Here is a 17,802-nt window from a genome sequence, read left to right as displayed (position 1 = left end):
TGTCTTTGCTGCGTTTGTCAGCAGTCTCTGACTGCGCATGCGCAAAGGAGGACAGAGGGGGGGGAGCCAGCCGCCAGCCGCGGATTATATTCTACTACTAGGTAACTCAGCGGGCTGCCGCGGCTGCCCAGCTCCGGCGCGATGTGCATGTGACAGACTTTCCCTGCCAGAGGCTCTGGCTGCAGAGAGTCTGTCACATGCACATCGCGCTGCTGATGACAGGTAACAGTGCGCTGCCCGGCTGAGCCTGTGTGTGTCTTTCTAAATAAATGGGTGGGACCTTCGGGAGTCAGGGGCCAGGCTATGTGTACGGGGGCGATCACCCCAGTGAATCCGCCACTGGTAGGGTCCCGTATACTGAAATTGACTTATTTTTTAAGACAAAAGGCAAGGCTCTGGGTGAAAGCTCTGCAAGGCCATGGCTGCATACAATGACAGTCACGGTATGCTTCCTCTTGGGAGTTTTTTATTTTTTTAGAAAATCAGCACCAAACATCGCTATGCATAATCTTAATTTTCTATGACAAATAAATCAATAAGTAGCTGCCTAGAAAAAGTACACCTCAAACAAAGGAATTGTAGTTGAAATATTAGTGTACCTAGGTATAAATTAGCGGCACATTGAACACTTAATTCTAACAACTTCCACAAATAAAACAAATCAAATCTTGAACTTCACAGAGACATTTAATAAGAAAGTTGAATTGAATTTTTGTAATTGGGTGGCTTTATTATATGTCTGGTTTTCATCTGTTTTAATGTTTTCTACTTTATTCTTAGAGTTTCATTGTACTTCGCAATTTATAGTTGCTGTCTTGATTATGATGTATAGTGTTCTGAAGCTAGCCTAGTCAATAAATTCTAAGAAATTAAATGCATCTCATTAGAACACACTCTACACCCATCTATAAAACACAAAGCAGTGCACACAGTTGGCTTCACACATGTTATTTATATTGTACTAATTCTTGTTCCTGAATACTTTTGGATTTGGTATAACATTGGATGACGAATGTCATATAATACACTGCAGAGTTTCTTTCTCAAAATTAATAAAATAATTTTTCCATCACTTTGTCACGTAATATGGTAGACAAGGAGTTACAAGCAGACATGTAGTCTGCACATGGGGTCTGGTACACTTTCACACACCACACATGCATATATATATATATATATATATATATACAGTAATATATATATATATATATATATATACACATACACATACATACATACAGATAGTCACACACAAACACACATATATACACCACACAGACATATGTCACACTTTCATTACATGCACAATTACCTTGCAGCATCGGCAGACTGCAGGTTGTAGATGGGAACAGGACCTGGCACCATATTTTCAATAAAGTTGCATCATATTGACTGCACCTCCTCACAGTTGACCCGTGAATCGCAGCATTTTGTCGTGAGGGAGCCGGGGCTTAATAACATGGTGCCTTCTCTGGTGTCTACCAGGGGGGGGGGGTCTAGGTACTACTCAGAGAGCCATCTGTATTTGGCATTAGCTGCCACGGCAAATCCAACAATTAAGCAACCTCCATAGAAACCTATGGGGGCTGCTGTTGCTGTCAGAAATAGAGGGACCGTGGTAGATATCGGAAATAGCTGTTGCTGTCCTTCCTATTTGCTGGTATCCCCCGAAAACATGTTTTTGGTTACAAACCAGACATTTTTTAAAAAAATATGCCCCTAAATGAGCAGAACCTTTGCATATAAATTAAAAGCAACAAAGGGGCTAAATGTATTGAACTATAGGTTTTCAAAATCTAATTTTTTTGCCGATGTTACCATCTGTTTTTAATATGGCAAAAGTAGTAAAGGCAACACAACTGTAGGTAGATGCTTCCTTTAATAACTTCAATGAATTGATTTTGAAAACCCACAACTCAATGCATTTATCTCTAGATCTAGTATTGAGGATGCTGGGTAGTTTCCCATTTAATTCCTAAACTGCAAAGATTAATTATTGCTGTTTATATGATAATATGTACGGTGGTCATGTACAGTAGTAGTGTTCACTCTAGCTCCGGCGGCAGGGCACCGGAGCTAGAGAGGGCAACCTTATGCGCGCGCGCGTCCGAAAAGGGGGCATGGTCATGAAAAGGGGGCGTGTCTATAAGACGCGCCCCCTTTTCGTCATACTTGGGGGCGTGCCCGGCGCTTACGGACATGCCGCTCAGGCCCCAAGCGCTGCAGAAAGGGAGAATAGATGCCGGGCGCATGCGCCCGGCGTCTATTCTCCGGCGGTGACCGGGACACCGCATGATTCTCCACCCGTGGGACGCTGCATTAAATCTAGCAGATACATTTTTGTGACTGCAATTACATGCTATTACATTTATCCTGGCATGTACAACTATTAGGCTCCTTGCTCTTGTTTCCAAAGAGGGGGTCTCCTGACCCCATCCACAGACCCCCCAGTCAGGGATGCCTCCAGAAATTTCCCCAGGCTGGTTTCCAGCCCAATCCGCCCCTGATCAAAACAGCTTAATAATTTAGCTTCAATGTTAAGCAACAATAAAGAATTAAGACATCTTTCTCCCATGGTTGCTTGAAGGCAAGACTTTCTCCTTTTCAAGGCCAGAAATATTCTGCGAAATAACTCCAGTGTACGGTACCATATTCCATCTTCAATGGAGTTTGAACAGTAGGACATGCTCTGTCTGCACAAGTCCTATCCATCCGCACTCCACTCCAGATGGAGTACAGTGGAAATACAAAAACATCAGAGTGCAGTCCCCAGTAAATCACGCTCCTAGGCACGTGCCTAATTGCATGCGCGGTTAGTTAGACCAGTGACAGACCACTGTAATGGAGCATCTAGTGATGTGGGATCACTGCACATCCTTAAAACGATTGTCTATTTTTACACCATGGTTATAAACATCAAACTACAGGAGCAAATTCAGCTAAATTATTAAAAGTGCTGATCAGATTAAAAGTATAGGGAGAACCTTTTATTATTGTATTTCTACTTCAGGGTCCATAGGGTATCCACAGGATACCTTGGGGTATAGGTGTGACGTCAGTCATCGGGCACCATAGAGTTAAGGTTTCAGCCTCCCAGGATGCACTAGGGTCCCCCTCCTATACCCCGCCCCCGAGCCAAGGCACCTCAGTTTAGTTTGGTGCCCGGCCGGAGTCGGGTGCACCTGTTGGAGTGGGGGCTAAGAAGAGCCCCTGAAGTTTTCCTGCATGCAGCTGTGGCTGCACATCTGGATGTACAGCATGGACAGTCAGTCTGTTTTGTTTCAAAATTTTGCCTTGAGCTATCATGGCAGCTTTCAATTAAGGCTATAAAAAGCCTAGTTGGGTGTGGCTAACAGCCAGCCCTGTATAGATGTGTCCCTCTGTATCTAGGAGGTGAGTACATTTGACTGCAATGTAATGATGTGCTAGGCATATATGCTAGTGTTAGGGACCTGCAGAAAAATGGGGTCCCTTGATGCTGGGCTGCAGGCTTAAGTGCTTTGATCAAATCATGACAAAATCCCCTTTGTTTTATTTGCTGCACACACATAAATTTGCAGTATATTATTGTTAGCGCCGATAGCAAAAGTTTTTCTGTTTTGTATACATATATGGCAATAATATTGCCATGCTGCTGGTACCATGTATGATATGGGTAAAACCGAGCGCGGGCATATTTCTTTTCAGTCCTGACGTCCATGCTGTCTTCCCTACACCCCCGCCGGTACCAGAACGCCTGTACCGATCCGGGGATGCTGGTGAACATCTGGGGTCACAGCTAGCGGTGACCTCAGATGTTCCGGACCATGGCCGGATTCAAGGGAGACATCAAGGTAAGCAGCGGGGTCCCGCGGTGGGTCCCCGCTGTTACATGGTCCAGAGTCCCCAGGCAGGGGGCTCCCTGGGGACTGGCTGCAGCGTGGAGCCAGGTAAGAACCTGCGCTTCCACTACCCCCCTGGGACAGCGGACCGCAGCAGAGCGGTAGCGCTGCGGCGTCCCGGGGGTTAAATGCATGCCAGGGGAGCGCGCCTTCCCTGTCTCACAGCCGGCGCCTCCCCCGCTGCACACAGCCCTCTGCACTCTGCCGACTGGCCCTGTGGCAGCGCTCCTCCCCCAGGCCAGCCTCCTCTCTGCTCCTCGGCGGTCATCTTCCTGAACGCATGGTGAACGCTGCTGGAAGCCTGGAAGGAAGCATCGTGGTCTGGGTCCCCTGCATACCTCTCCTCCGTTGTGGTCAGGTCTGTGTATGCAGCGCTGTGTCCTACCAGACTCTGTGTCTGCGTAGTTGAGTGATCAGCGCTGGTCAGTGCAGGAATTGATTTTCTTTGCATTGTATGTGACTGTGCTAGCGCTGCTGCCTGTATCTTCTATTCTGACTGTCAGCTTTATTACTGTCCCTGTTCTTTCTGCTAAGCCCTTGCGGTGCGGTGCTGCAGAGTGGTCTCTCGCCTCTTTAAAATACAATTGGTGAGAGGGGTCACAAACTTAGTACCATCATGTCTGAAAGTGATGTTCCTCACCGGCTACAGTGTACTACGTGTAAAGTACCTTTAGCGGAGGGGGAGGGTAGCGCGGAGGCCTCTGCCGGCAGTGTTTGTCAATGGCGCGGCCTATTATGGTTACAGCACCGGTACAGGAGCCGCCCTGGGCTTGTTTCGCTCAGGCGCTTACAACCTTAGTGGGCCAGTTAGCTCCGCAGCCCACGTTTTCGCAGATGGGTTTGTCCCAGCAGTCAGTGGTGTCGTCACCCATGCAGGGTTTCCCAAGACAATTGGTGGTACCCCGCAGTCTCCCTATTTCCCCTCTCCCGGTTTCTCAGGAGCCGGCGTGGGTTAACTCCCTGACGAGTTCTGTACAGCACTTGTCGGATGTGTTGCAGGGGGAGGCTGTGATGCGGCCACATAAACGGCCGGTGGCGTCTCTGTCGGCTCCTTATGAGGATGACGAAGAGACGTCTGATGATGGGGAGATTCTGGATCCTTACGATCAGGAACCTCTCCATACTAAGGACGCTGAAGCTAGGTCCAAGGTATATATTCCTGGACTTATTCGGGCAGTCCGCACAGCCTTGGTGATTGAGGACGAAGTTCCCCCAGCTGCTAAATCCAAGTATGCCTTTTTTAAGGAGGTGAAGGGTGACGCCACAGTCTTTCCTCTTTCGGGTCAGTTAATGGACGTGGAAACAGCCTGGCAAGCGATACCAGCCGCAGAGGCGCCTGGCAGTGGCTTATTCGTTCGCGGATAATTATTTTGCTAAGTGGGAATCCCCTCCACAGGTGGATTCTCATGTGACACGTCTTGTCCGTAGTGCCACATTGCCGATGCCATCCATGTCCTCCCTTAAGGATGCTACGGACTGCAAGGTGGAGATCTGCCTGAAGTCTGCTTATTCCCTTGCGGGGGGGCAGCGTGGCCGGCTATGGCCATTTGCTGGGTTGCCAGAGTGATGGAGCGCTGGGCGGATTCATTGGTTCCGACTGTCCGGCCGAACAAACGGAGTTGATTGGTAGTCTCCGTGATTCGGCCACTTATATCAACGAGGCAGCCTTAGACATTAGTACACTGGTGTCTCGAATTTCTTCAGCAGCGGTGGCTGCTCGTCGCACCTTGTGGTTGCGATCCTGGAAGGCGGACGCCCACTCCAAAAAGGGTTTGGAGGCATTGCCCTTTAACGGAGAAGTTCTCTTCGGTCCAGATCTGGACAAGATTGTGGCCACGCTGGCGGCAGCCAAATCGGCATGTCTCCCGTCGGCCACGGTTCCTTCTGGTTCAGGACCATCGTCCTTTCGGTCTTATAGGGCCCAGGGCAGGCCCAAACCACAGTCTTTTCCCCGACAGGCTGGTCCCAAGAAATCGGTCAAGCCCTGGAAGCAGGCATGGAGTACCAGACGTCCGGCCCCTAAGCCTGATGACAAGCCTGCGGCCTGACGGTCCGGGCCTCCCGTTGGGGGATCCCAGGGTGGGAGGCCGTCTACTGCAGTTCGCCCGGTGTTGGTCGGTCACCACGACAGACACTTGGGTTCTCGAGGTGGTCTCCCACGGGTACGCCCTCTCTTTCCGGCACAGACCCCGGCTCGATTCTTCACCACGGGTCTACCATCAGACCGGAACAAGGCCACGGAGCTGCGGAAGGTCTTGCACACTATGCTCCAGGCTGGAGTTATAGTGCCTGTTCCATTCTCCCAGAGGGGCCAGGGTTTCTATTCAAATCTTTTTTTGGTGCAGAAACCCAATGGGTCGTATCGTCCGATTCTCAACCTCAAAGCTCTCAACAAGTCTTTGCGGGTGCCGAAGTTTCGGATGGAGACCCTACGGTCCATCATTCTGGCGCTGGAACCTGGGGACTACTTGGTGTCATTGGACATACAGGGCGCTTACCTGCATGTCCCTATTCTTTTGCGCCATCAACAGTTCCTCAGGTTTGCAGTCCGCAGCGACCACTTTCAGTTTCGGGCGATACCTTTTGGCCTGGCGACAGCACCGCGTGTGTTCACCAAGGTGATGGCGGTCATGGCGGCCTCTCTGCGGCTGCAGGGAGTCCGCATGTTGCCGTACTTGGACGACCTGTTATTAGTGGCAGGATCTCCAGAGCTCCTTCTACGCCACTTGGACCTGACCATTGCGCTGCTGCAATGGAACGGCTGGTTAATCAACTGGCAGAAGTCCACTCTAATCCCGTCTCGGCGGATTCTGCACCTCGGAGCCTTATTGGACTCGGGACAGCAAAGGATCTTTGTGACGGGGGAAAAGATCTCTGCTTTACAGTCGAGGGTGCGCAGTTGTCTGCACAGCCGCCGGGTGTCTCTACACTCAGCGATGAGGTTACTGGGCTCCATGGTGTCGGTGTTCGACATGGTGGAATATGCCCAGTTTCACTCCAGACCTCTGCAGCACCTGATCATGTCCAAGTGGAACGGGCTGCCTCAGTCTCTAAAGTCCCAGACGATAGTGCTCACCCCGGAGGTTCGCCTGTCCCTTGCCTGGTGGTTGCAGACGACCCATCTCAGCAAGGGATGTCCGTTCTGGGTACCAAATTGGGTCCTGTTGACAACGGACGCCAGTCTTCGGGGCTGGGGAGCAGTTTCGGGTCCACACTTGTTCCAGGGCAGGTGGGCGCCGACAGAAGCGGAGCGTCCAATAAATATCTTGGAACTCCGTGCAGTTTTCAATGCTCTCCAGCAGGCACATCAGGTTCTCCAGGGTCGCCTGGTGCAGGTCCGGTCGGACAACGCTACCACCGTGGCCTACATAAACAGGCAAGGAGGAACCCGAAGTCGGGAGGCTCTCGTAGAGGTGTCTCGGATCCTGGCATGGGCGGAGCGCAATCTTCCGGCCATATCAGCGGTCTTCATCCCGGGAGTGCTAAATTGGGAGGCGGACTTTCTAAGTCGCCAGGACATTCATCCGGAGGAATGGTCCCTGCACCCGGACGTTTTTCAACTGCTGGTGGACAGGTGGGGTCTTCCAGAGATCGACCTCATGGCGTCCCGGCACAACAACAAGTTGCCGGTGTACGGGTCTCGCACAAGAGACGAAGAGGCGTCTCTGGTGGATGCTCTGTCCGTCCGGTGGACGTTCCGGTTCGCATACCTGTTTCCTCCGGTTTCCCTTCTTCCACGGGTAATCCGGAAATTCAAACAGGAAGGAGGAACGCTCCTGTTGATAGCTCCCGTGTGGTGGAGTCGGCACTGGTTCTCAGACCTTCAGGGTCTGTCCGTGGACAGTCCTCTGCGGTTGCCGCTATGACCAGACATTCCGTCGCAGGGTCCTTGTCTTCACCCGGACCTGGCTCGGCTGTCTTTGATGGCGTTGTTGTTGAGACAGCCATGTTGAGGTCCAGGGGGTTTTCCTGCTCTGTGGTGCGTACCATGTTACGAGCTCGGATACCGTCGTCCACGAGGATATACCATCGCGTGTGGCATACGTTCTTCCAATGGTGTCGACTGAGAGGTTATGCACCGTGGGAGTTTCGTCTGTCTAGGATACTTGCCTTCCTACAAGCGGGACTAGATCATGGGCTTCGCCTTGCTTCTTTGAAGGTACAGGTTTCGGCCCTGTCTGTCTGGTTTCACCGAAGGATTGCTACAATCCCGGATGTGCGCACCTTTATGCAAGGTGTTCTCCACATTCAGCCGCCCTTTCTTCCACCTGTGGCACCTTGGGATTTGGCTGTGGTCCTGAGGGCTCTCCAGGGACCGCCGTTTGAACCACTGGGCTCAGTGGATCTTAAATGGCTAAGACTGTTTTCCTTCTGGCCATTGCTTCGGCCAAACGTGTTTCTGATTTAGGGGCTCTTTCTTGTAGACCCCCTTTCTTGATTTTTCATGGGAACAGGGCAGTGGTCTGCACTCGGCCTGAATTTCTTCCCAAAGTTGTTTCCCAGTTTCATGTTAACGAGGAAATAGTTGTTCCGGCCTTTAACTCACCTGGCCTTTCAGTGGGTGAGGCCACTTTGGATGTTGTGCGGGCCTTAAGGACTTATGTTGACCGCACTTCTTCGTTTAGGAAGTCGGACGCCTTGTTTGTCCTCTATGGCTTCCGTAAAAAGGGTTGGCCTGCTTCAAAGCAAACTTTGGCAGCCTGGATCCGTATGGCTATTTCTGAAGCTTATCTTCATGAAGGTCTGCCGGTTCCTCCTTCTTGAAGGCTCATTCCACTAGGTCTGTGGGTCCTTTGTTGGCAGCTCGACGTGGTGCCTCTGCAGTCCAGATCTGCAAGGCTGCTACGTGGTCCTCTGTCCATACCTTCGTGAGGTATTACAGGTTTGACACCTTTGCCTCTCAGGATGCTTCCTTCGGGCGGCGGATTCTCCTTTCAGCACAGGAGCGTCCCCACCCTTAAAGGATACTGCTTTGGGACATCCCCAAGGTATCCTGTGGATACCCTATGGACCCTGAAGTAGAAAATATGAGATATGGTAAGAACTTACCTTTGTTATCTCTATTTCTACGAAGTCCATAGGGTTCCACAGGACTTCCGCCCTGTCGCACCTGTGCTGCAGATGGGCTTTGGTCTGGTCACCGGTTTTACCGTCTCCCTCTGGTAAGAGTGTGATTCTTGTGTGTATCCAGATCTTCTTTCTCTCTCTTCCTTCTTCTCCTCCGGCCTATGGCTTGGTAACTAACTGAGGTGCCTTGGCTCGGGGGCGGGGTATAGGAGGGGGACCCTAGTGCATCCTGGGAGGCTGAAAGCTTAACTCTATGGTGCCCAATGACTGACGTCACACCTATACCCCAAGGTATCCTGTGGAACCCTATTGACTTCGTAGAAATAGAGATAACAAAGGTAAGTTCTTACGTTATCTCATATTTTTTTCTTTGTATATTTCATAGCAAAAGAACAAATCACAAATAACTTGAAATAATTAAAAGAAAAGGCATATATTAAATATCTACATTAACCTAATCCCATTTACTTATGTTGTACAATAAAACAGTTTGTTGTTTAATTTATATTTAGGTAAAATGTAATAAAGACCCAGTTGTTTACTACTTCTGTTTTGTTTCTTTGTTTTATTATATGTTTTACTGCCTGTTAGCAGGAACAGTGTTTCCCAAGTTTACAGGAAGAATATAAAATAATTATTTTGTAGCTGCATTCAGTTCTAGTTCCTAAGATGTGTTATTGAACCATTCTGTATGATTTGTTAGGCTGTACAACTTCTTACGACCTTTTTTCCCAGCAACAATAATATATTTTGTGACTGCATAGGTATGGGTGTAGATCAGTGGGTACAAATTTATATTCAGGCAATACTATGTATAGACAGTCATCTGCAGACACATGATATTCATTTATAGTTTTTGCTCTGCCAATTATATAGGCCAGACATTAGTTATAGCATTTTCTGAACACCAGACAAGTACAGAGAGGAACAGTACAATTTAATTTATCCTAAATAGTCTACCAACCAAATGGATATAATTTATAGCTAGAAAATACCCCATGAAATAGCACACCTAGAGGCATATGTATCAAAGCTTGATGTGAGATATATATCACCGACCAATCAGCTTCTAACTTACATTTTGCAGGCTGTGTTTAAGAAATGATAGTTTGGAGCTGATTGGTTGGTGATATATATTTCACAATTTTATCTCACATCAAGCTTTGATACATATGCCCCCTAGTTGTAAACCATATATGGCATTTTTGACGGACATTTAATTAAACTGTGCAAATCCATTCTCAAGCAATTACGCCAATAATTTTGGCACTCTGTGCAAAGAAGGAAACACCTTTATGTCTGCCCTATCTTCACTCCTTGTGGCTCATGTTAATATCTTGTATGCACACCACATTCATGTTTTAAAGTTGCATTGACTAGACCTGTTTGCAAATGTTACTTGCTTATTATGAATGAATGCTCAAATTAGTTAGCAGATCAACTAAAAAGTTTATATTCATGTGTTTGAAAAATGTGAGAACATTTGCTTGCAGCATAGCAACCATTGGACAGATTCACTGAATCATGTGTCCACAATGCATCCTTTACGTCACTGCTTAGCAAGAATGTGCTGTATATTACACTGTAGCACAGTGCTGGCCAACTTCTTCAGGATGTAGAGCATTTTTGTATCATGTTGTGCAGGGAAAGTCTCATAAAAAAATATAGAAAGTTATAATATCATATACCATGATCCATTTTGAGTTCATATAGCATTCAAGAAGTCTGGCATCAGTACAACATACATAACTAAATATGTCAGATACTCATAATTGTAACTTATTCCTCTCCTGTCTTTGAGCTGTGAGTTTATTTTACATTTCTAAAATCCCCAGAATTAATTTTTTTTCACTTTCCATTCTTCTCTAATTCTCTGGCCTATGTATTAATAATTGCGGTACTGCCACGATTATTAATGTTCCAACTCGCCGGGGATATTTTCACTTTTAATGAAAATATCCCGTCTATGTACTACCGGGAACTTGCAGGGACAGCAGTTTTGGTAACCGCTGTCCCTGCAAGTTATATCCCTGGCATTTCAGAGAAGTTTTTTACAAGAGTGAAAGACTTCCCCGGGTGAAAAACACTGCTCATGTGCACAGCGTCAGCTTCTGGGACTGGCGGGGGGCTGCAGGGGAGTGCCCATAGGCAAACAGTAGTTTACACCATCTGAAGATGGTGTAAACTAACGGGTCTAAACTCCAAAAAGTTTAGCTTTAGTACATAGGGGTTAGATTGTAGTCCCCATTGGTAATAATGGGGACTGCGATCTGAAATGCTAATTAGCACTTTGCAGGAGATTTCTGTGATCTCCTGCAATGTGCCATTAGTACAAAGGATCGATACATAAAATTATGCAGAAACAGCAGTTTCTGCATATTTATATGTAAAAAATGGCTTGATACATAGGCCCCTAAATCGTAGAGCAGTGGTTCTCAAACTTGGTCCTCAGGACCCAACACAGTTCACATTTTACATGTCACCCAGCAGGTGCACAGGTGTAGTCATTACTCACTGACATATTTTAAAAGATCCATAGGTGGAGCTAATTATTTCACCTGTGACTCTGTGAGTAGACAAGGAAACATGCACTGTTTGCGGTACTGAAGACCGAGTTTGAGAACCTATACCAGAGATTCCGAAACGCGGTCCTCACCTGTGTTCAGCCATGGAGATCTCTAAAACCTGAACTGTTGGGGAGCCTTAAGGATCACATTTGGGAACTTCTGCACTATACTATAAAGCAGGGATGCCCAACCACGGTCCTCAAGGCACACTAACAGTCCAGGTTTTAAGGATAGCCATACTTGAGCACAGGTGACTTAATCAGTGCCTCAGTTATTTTGATTTAACCATCTGCGCTTAAGCATGGATATCACTAAAACCAGGACTGTTAGTGTGCCTTGAGGACCGAGGTTGGGAATCACTACTATAAAGGTTGAACATTTAACCCTTTCACTGTCACTGGTTAGTGCTTAAATTGCACATGATGAGGCCTGCACCATGCTTGCTTCCTGACAAATATGGTTTTCTTCTGCTACCACAGTTAACCATTGAACTTTCTAATATTCTTTCCAAAAATTTCCCCCAATTTTTTTTTTAAATTATGTAAATAATAGCTATTTAAACCTGATTATTTATTAACTTTTGTAATAAATATGCAGATTTGCCAACAACAAAATTATACTTAATCAGGTTAACATAGCTAATATTTACATAATTTGATAGAAAAAAGACATTTTGAAAAAAGTTATAAACAGTTACTGCACTGTGTTAACTAGTATCTACACACACATATACACCTTTATACATTTTATATATATATATATATATATATATATATACACATTATATATATAATTTATCATTTTATTATCTGTTCTCCAGGAAATGTCTGGCCATTTTGGGAGGTGGGGCCGGGTTCCTATGTCATTAGGCCCTGCCCCCATCACGACAGACTACCGCAAATCGCGGGAGCAATTATCTCCCCATCCTGTCCACTTCACCAGGAATGCGTAAGATCCGGATACTCTTCCAGGGGTGCGGGGGGTTTACCCGAAAATTCGGGAGCCTCCCGCAACTTTCGGAGAGTAGGTATGACACACAGGCAATTGCCCATGGCTGGGGAGGGATCTAGCGAGGGAGCACAGAGGCTGGCACAGTGTTTTGAATATTAGCTTCCAGCAGTCACCGCTGAGCGTATCTAACAATCTGATGCTTCTGGGGCAGTTACACCAGTGACAGTCGCACAGCCGTTGAGTACAAAGACGCAGCAGCTGCCGCTATAGAGTTCATCTCTGAATCAGCCCCTTAGTTATTTTTGGAAAATTGTTCATTAAGGTGGATACGGATGCTTTTTAATTTTTCTAATATTGGCTTTTAGGACTATAGGTGTAACCTCCAAGGAGGCTTACATCCTATGGATCTATTTACTAAATTTCCACTACAAAATTATCATACATGGTAGTTGGTATGAGAAATAATTATGATAACTGAAGGTGGATGAGCACACAAGATTAAGAATCGCTGTCCTACATTAACAAGACAAATTCCTTTTAAATAGAACACTTTATCCCGCTCACAGGGCCTGATTCAGCAGTGATCGCTAATGCGGTCGCAGCTGCGATTTAGCACGAAACGCAGCTGCGAAAATATGCTAATGCCTGCCAAAGCACAGCCAGCATGAAGACACCCACTACTGCTTTCTCATGTCCGTCCACTGTCGCTCTTCTACGTAAATATCGGTACCATCAACGTACAGCAGCCAGTCACGCAGGGCTTTTTAATTGTATTTTTATTACATATCTGCTGTGATTATTCATTTTTTGTGTATTTTCTATGCTCATTAATTGAAGTAAATGTCATCAGTCTATCTGCACTCTCCACTTTTGTTTTGTTTTCAGTGCTGCATCTTGACCAGGTTATCAATGCCTGGTTATTGGACCCAGCCAGGGCCAGCGCCACCATTCAAGCAGCTTCCTAGGGGCGTCTGCCACTGGAGGGCGCTGCTCATAAATGAGTTTGTATTGTGTACAGTACAGGCTGTGCCAGGCTGCCTGTGTGAAGTCCGAGCGGCGGTCGTGGCACTGGTGTAGCTAGCCGCAGCCACCGCTCAGTGACTGAGACAGTGTGCAGCAGCAGTGCTGCACACTGTTTTCTCATTCCCTGCAGCCACAGTGTCTGCCTGATGTGTCCAGGGCTCAGGCTGCCTCCTGTGTCAGTGTCAGTCAGCGCTGCCACTGACATGCCACCTTCAGCGATTGCTTTCACTTCTTGTTTGTGAAAGCAATCCTTATGAATCAATCGCCCGCCCCCTTGCTTTATACTTTCCCTTTGCTCCTTCTCTTAGAGATGCAGATGAGGAGCAGGGAATGGATGCCACCCAGACTGAGAGCCTGGGAGTGGGAAAGGAAAGACTGCTGTGGACTGGGAGTAATACTATATAATATTATATATGATATATATTAACAAGAAATGTATGTTATAACAAGTAGTGGGGGAGGTCAGTGCTAAGCAGTGGTGGAATCTCAGTGAAATTGAATAAGTCTATGACAATAAGTGTTTGATTCTAAAATGCCTTTATTTATATTCTCTGTGTACTGGGAGTCACAATGCTCCCTTTTAGTTTTAGACTAGATCTCTATTATTCCCTCTGCTGAGTATATAAATGTCCAACCTTTAGGGTTGGATGGATAGATGGCTTTATACTGGATAAAAGGTATAGAAAATAACAAATAAGAAAAACAATTTGGTCGTTTTATGAGTTTTCTGGTTATATAGTCACTTGTTTGCAAGTTTCAGTTAATCTCAAGTTAAGTCCAATGTGTGGGTGTTGGGGTTGTGTTTGGTGGGGCGGCGTCCCATACCCTCAGGCGCACAACTTACCCTTCGTTGTCTTGCGTCACACACCTCATGGTGTGTGGTCTGGTCCTTCTGTCTTCTTCCGCTGCTTGTTCCGTCTGCTGCTCCTCTATGTTGCTGCGTGTAGATAGCAGCCACATGCTGGCTGGGAAGCAGCTCTCGCTGGTTCACCTAGAGACTTCTGGGGTACCGCGATCTCACGAGATCATGCGGTCCCCAGGTCTCAGTTGGCGTGTGTGGCGGCTCATTCGATTATACCAAGGAGACTTCTCAAGTGTTCTATAGTAGGTTGTGGAGTCGTAGTCAGTATTAATGTGAGCTCCAATGCGTATAGGCCTGCAGGCCTTCCTCAGGGAGTTAGTGAGCGCCATCTTAGGTGTGGTTCCCTTATTATAGTGAAAACCTAGAGATGTAAGATATATCAGGTGCAATTTAAAATCTAATAAAAGTAAAAAATTTACAGATAAATGGATGAATATTATCCACCATGCAGCTCCCAATGAGGTTCCTGGAAGCATTAGTAAATAGACAAATATATAAAATTAATAAGGTATGATTATTAATGGTGACATAGCGGTGGGGTTTGAACTTCTTCCTCATACTGTTCTGTTTGTGTAGTTTCATGAACTGATTGGTACAGTTAGTTTTCATCAATAACAACACTTCTGCTTATTGTCACCTGGCTGATCCCTTTATGCAGAATTCTGTAACCCTTTTGCTATTCACTGTAGCCTACAAGCACTCTTTTCTTTGCACGAGCATCCCACTTTTGAGCGTTTCTTCTTTGGAACATGTACAAATGCTTTACTTCCAAATATTTTACATGTTTTAGGTCAGATTTCTTTCCATTCCACTGTTTATATGGAGTCTTTTCAAGTGTTTTCCCCAATAAATGATTTTGAAGATAACAGGCTGTCACATCTGCATAAAAAAATCATGATCCGTCCACATTTGTAGAGTGATCAAATTATTATTTTAGCAACATTTTGCTCTTGATTGTATGGTACTGATGTCTGGAACATAATTTCATATCTTTTCAGAATAGCTTGTGTCTTGCCACTTGTATACTCTGCCTCGTTATCTGTACATAGGGGCATATTCAATTGGATGCATTTTTTTAATATTTTTCGCGTTGTGAGTTTTTTAAATATTTGCGCATCCAAAAATGTTGTGCTATACAAATGCAGATATTTTTCTCGCGGTTTTTTTTTGGGGAGCGTGAGAAAAACGAGTACGAGCATGCATTTTCATGCACTTTCCTAATATAAAGTATTGAGGCATAGCTATTCAATTGACCTCGCGTCCCAAATCTTGTGCACATTTTTGAGAAAATTTTGCGTAATTTTTTCACGCATGTCTGGGAACTGCGTGATTTAACCTGGCCAGTGTCCAACACCTTCCAACCCCCAACAAAGCAAGTGTTACGTTCCAATTCCACCCTCCATTTTTGCTCCAAATACACAATGGAACATTCCAAACAGCTTTAGTCCTGCTTTTACCTGGAAATTTGCTGTAGCAGTCTGGTTCAACCACCATTTGCAGATTTTTGCTTTATGGTTGTGGCTGATTGATGAGGTTATGGAGGAAGGTGATAATCAAGACACTGCTCCGGAGCATCTAAATCTTTCTGCTTGGATCACTCCATCAGCTGATGCGGTATCAGTCCCATGGCCACGTTTATATCGTAGAAGGCGTTTGCTGGCAGACATCCCTGAGGCAAAGGTAATCAGATTGTATAGACTCTCCTCTCATGCAATTTTCGAATTGTATGACATATTAATGCTTGATCTTGAACCCAGGGCTAACACCAATCAAGTGGTCCCTGGTTTATCCAAATTATTGGCAGGCCTACACTTTTTTTCTTCTGGAAACTTTCAACCCACGCTTTCTGTGATAGCTGGTTTTTCCCAGGGATCTTTTTCCAGGATTTTAACCCAGGTCTTAAAGGCTTTCCGGAAACAAACTCCCAATTTTATCAAGTGGCCAGGTGAAAGAGAATGGAGGGAGATAAAGCATGATTTTTATCAATTTGGCGGCACGCCAAATGTCATGGGTGCAATTGATTGCACTCATGTAGCACTCACACCACCACAGAGTAATGAGGAATGTTTTTGCAATAGAAAAAAATTTCACTCAATCAATGTCTGTGATTCGCATCTGAAAATACACAATGTTTTGGTAGGCTACCCTGGATCATCACATGACATTGTCCAGCAGTCCTTTTTAACCTCATTCATGGAGGACAGACATGAACCTGGATGGCTTGTTGGTGAGTACAGTTCATGTTTTTTTTAATTATTTTTTTAGCTAATTTTACATTGTCTGTACTAGCATTAGCATTCCAAACATATATATTAATGTGGATTGTACATATGAGTTATTTACATTAACCATAACAATTTATGTTGATTTACCAGGTTATGCTGGTTATGGAGGCCGACCTTGGTTGCTTACGCCATTGTCTAATCCACTATCTCCAGCTGAGAAAAGGTTTCAGTCTGCACACAAAACTACAAGAGGAGTTGTTGAACTTACATTTGGTGTACTTAAGAGCCAATTTCGTTGCTTGGACCGTTCGGGTGGGGTGTTATTATATTCTCCTTCCAAAGTGTGTGAGTTAGTAATTACATGCTGCATTTTACATAACATCTTTATCAGTAAAAATTTGGCAATTGACATTGATCCCAATGTATTTTTGGATGAAGAACTTTCTTTGGCAGTAGATTATAACATTGCATCCGGGGAAAACGTAACACGTGAAGTCATCAATAATTTATTTTCCTGTGAATAGAAATGCTTTTTGTTTTTGGAGTAATCCATTAAAATCTGTCTAATTGCTTATCATTATTTAATTTTACTTTTTTTTTTTGGGGGGGCTAAAATCTATTAAATTGTGATGATTTTTCTAGCCTCTGTTGCTTATATCCATTGTTTTTAAAACATTTATATTTTTTAAATTAGGTTATTTAATGCATTTAATTATTACACAACCACAGTTTTGTTGGTTTTTAGAATTTAATCTTCCATGTCCTCTTACAGCTGGGCATCTTTTACACCCAGGTATATTGTTTGGCCTATTTTTCTGTATTGTTATTTTACAATTAGAATTTGCACAGTTGATTCCTTGAGAAAATAATAGTACTGACTGTTATTTTTTTTTTGGCCTTCAAAACATGAAATTTAATTTATTTTAAAATATTTAATTACAGTCCCAATTTTTACAATTTTTTTAATTTGCCAGAATTTGCCACAATTTAAAAAATAGCATGTTTTTACTCTTATTGAAGGACCCCCCAAAAAAGTGGATGGATGTAGGATCACTGCATCTACTCTCCCTATAAAGCTAATAATTATGAATATAAATGCAACGGTATTAGGAAGGGATGCCATGACTAACAAGCCTAGGTAACTCACTAGTACAGGTCTTCTTTTCTCTGCAATACCATTAATGTTTATTTCTTCTTCATTTAGAGAGAAAAACAATATCAACAAC

At 45.1% G+C, this 17,802-nt stretch overlaps 1 long non-coding RNA gene across 1 annotated transcript; it reads left to right on the top strand.

Moving 5' to 3' along the window:
* Positions 1 to 280: 280 nt before the first annotated feature.
* LOC148507548 (uncharacterized) lies at positions 281 to 17,797 on the top strand. The gene is made up of 3 exons (XR_015869696.1): positions 281 to 342; positions 16,492 to 16,578; positions 17,781 to 17,797. It is a non-coding gene; the product is annotated as an uncharacterized LOC148507548 (long non-coding RNA).
* The last annotated feature ends 5 nt before the right edge of the window (positions 17,798 to 17,802 follow it).

The sequence above is a fragment of the Taudactylus pleione genome, unplaced genomic scaffold (assembly GCF_031769625.1).
Source record: "Taudactylus pleione unplaced genomic scaffold, aTauple2 ptg000391l, whole genome shotgun sequence".
Classification (NCBI taxonomy): Eukaryota; Metazoa; Chordata; class Amphibia; order Anura; family Myobatrachidae; genus Taudactylus; species Taudactylus pleione.
The sequence above is the reverse complement of the archived record's forward strand: the minus strand, read 5'-3'. Positions and strand labels throughout refer to the sequence as shown.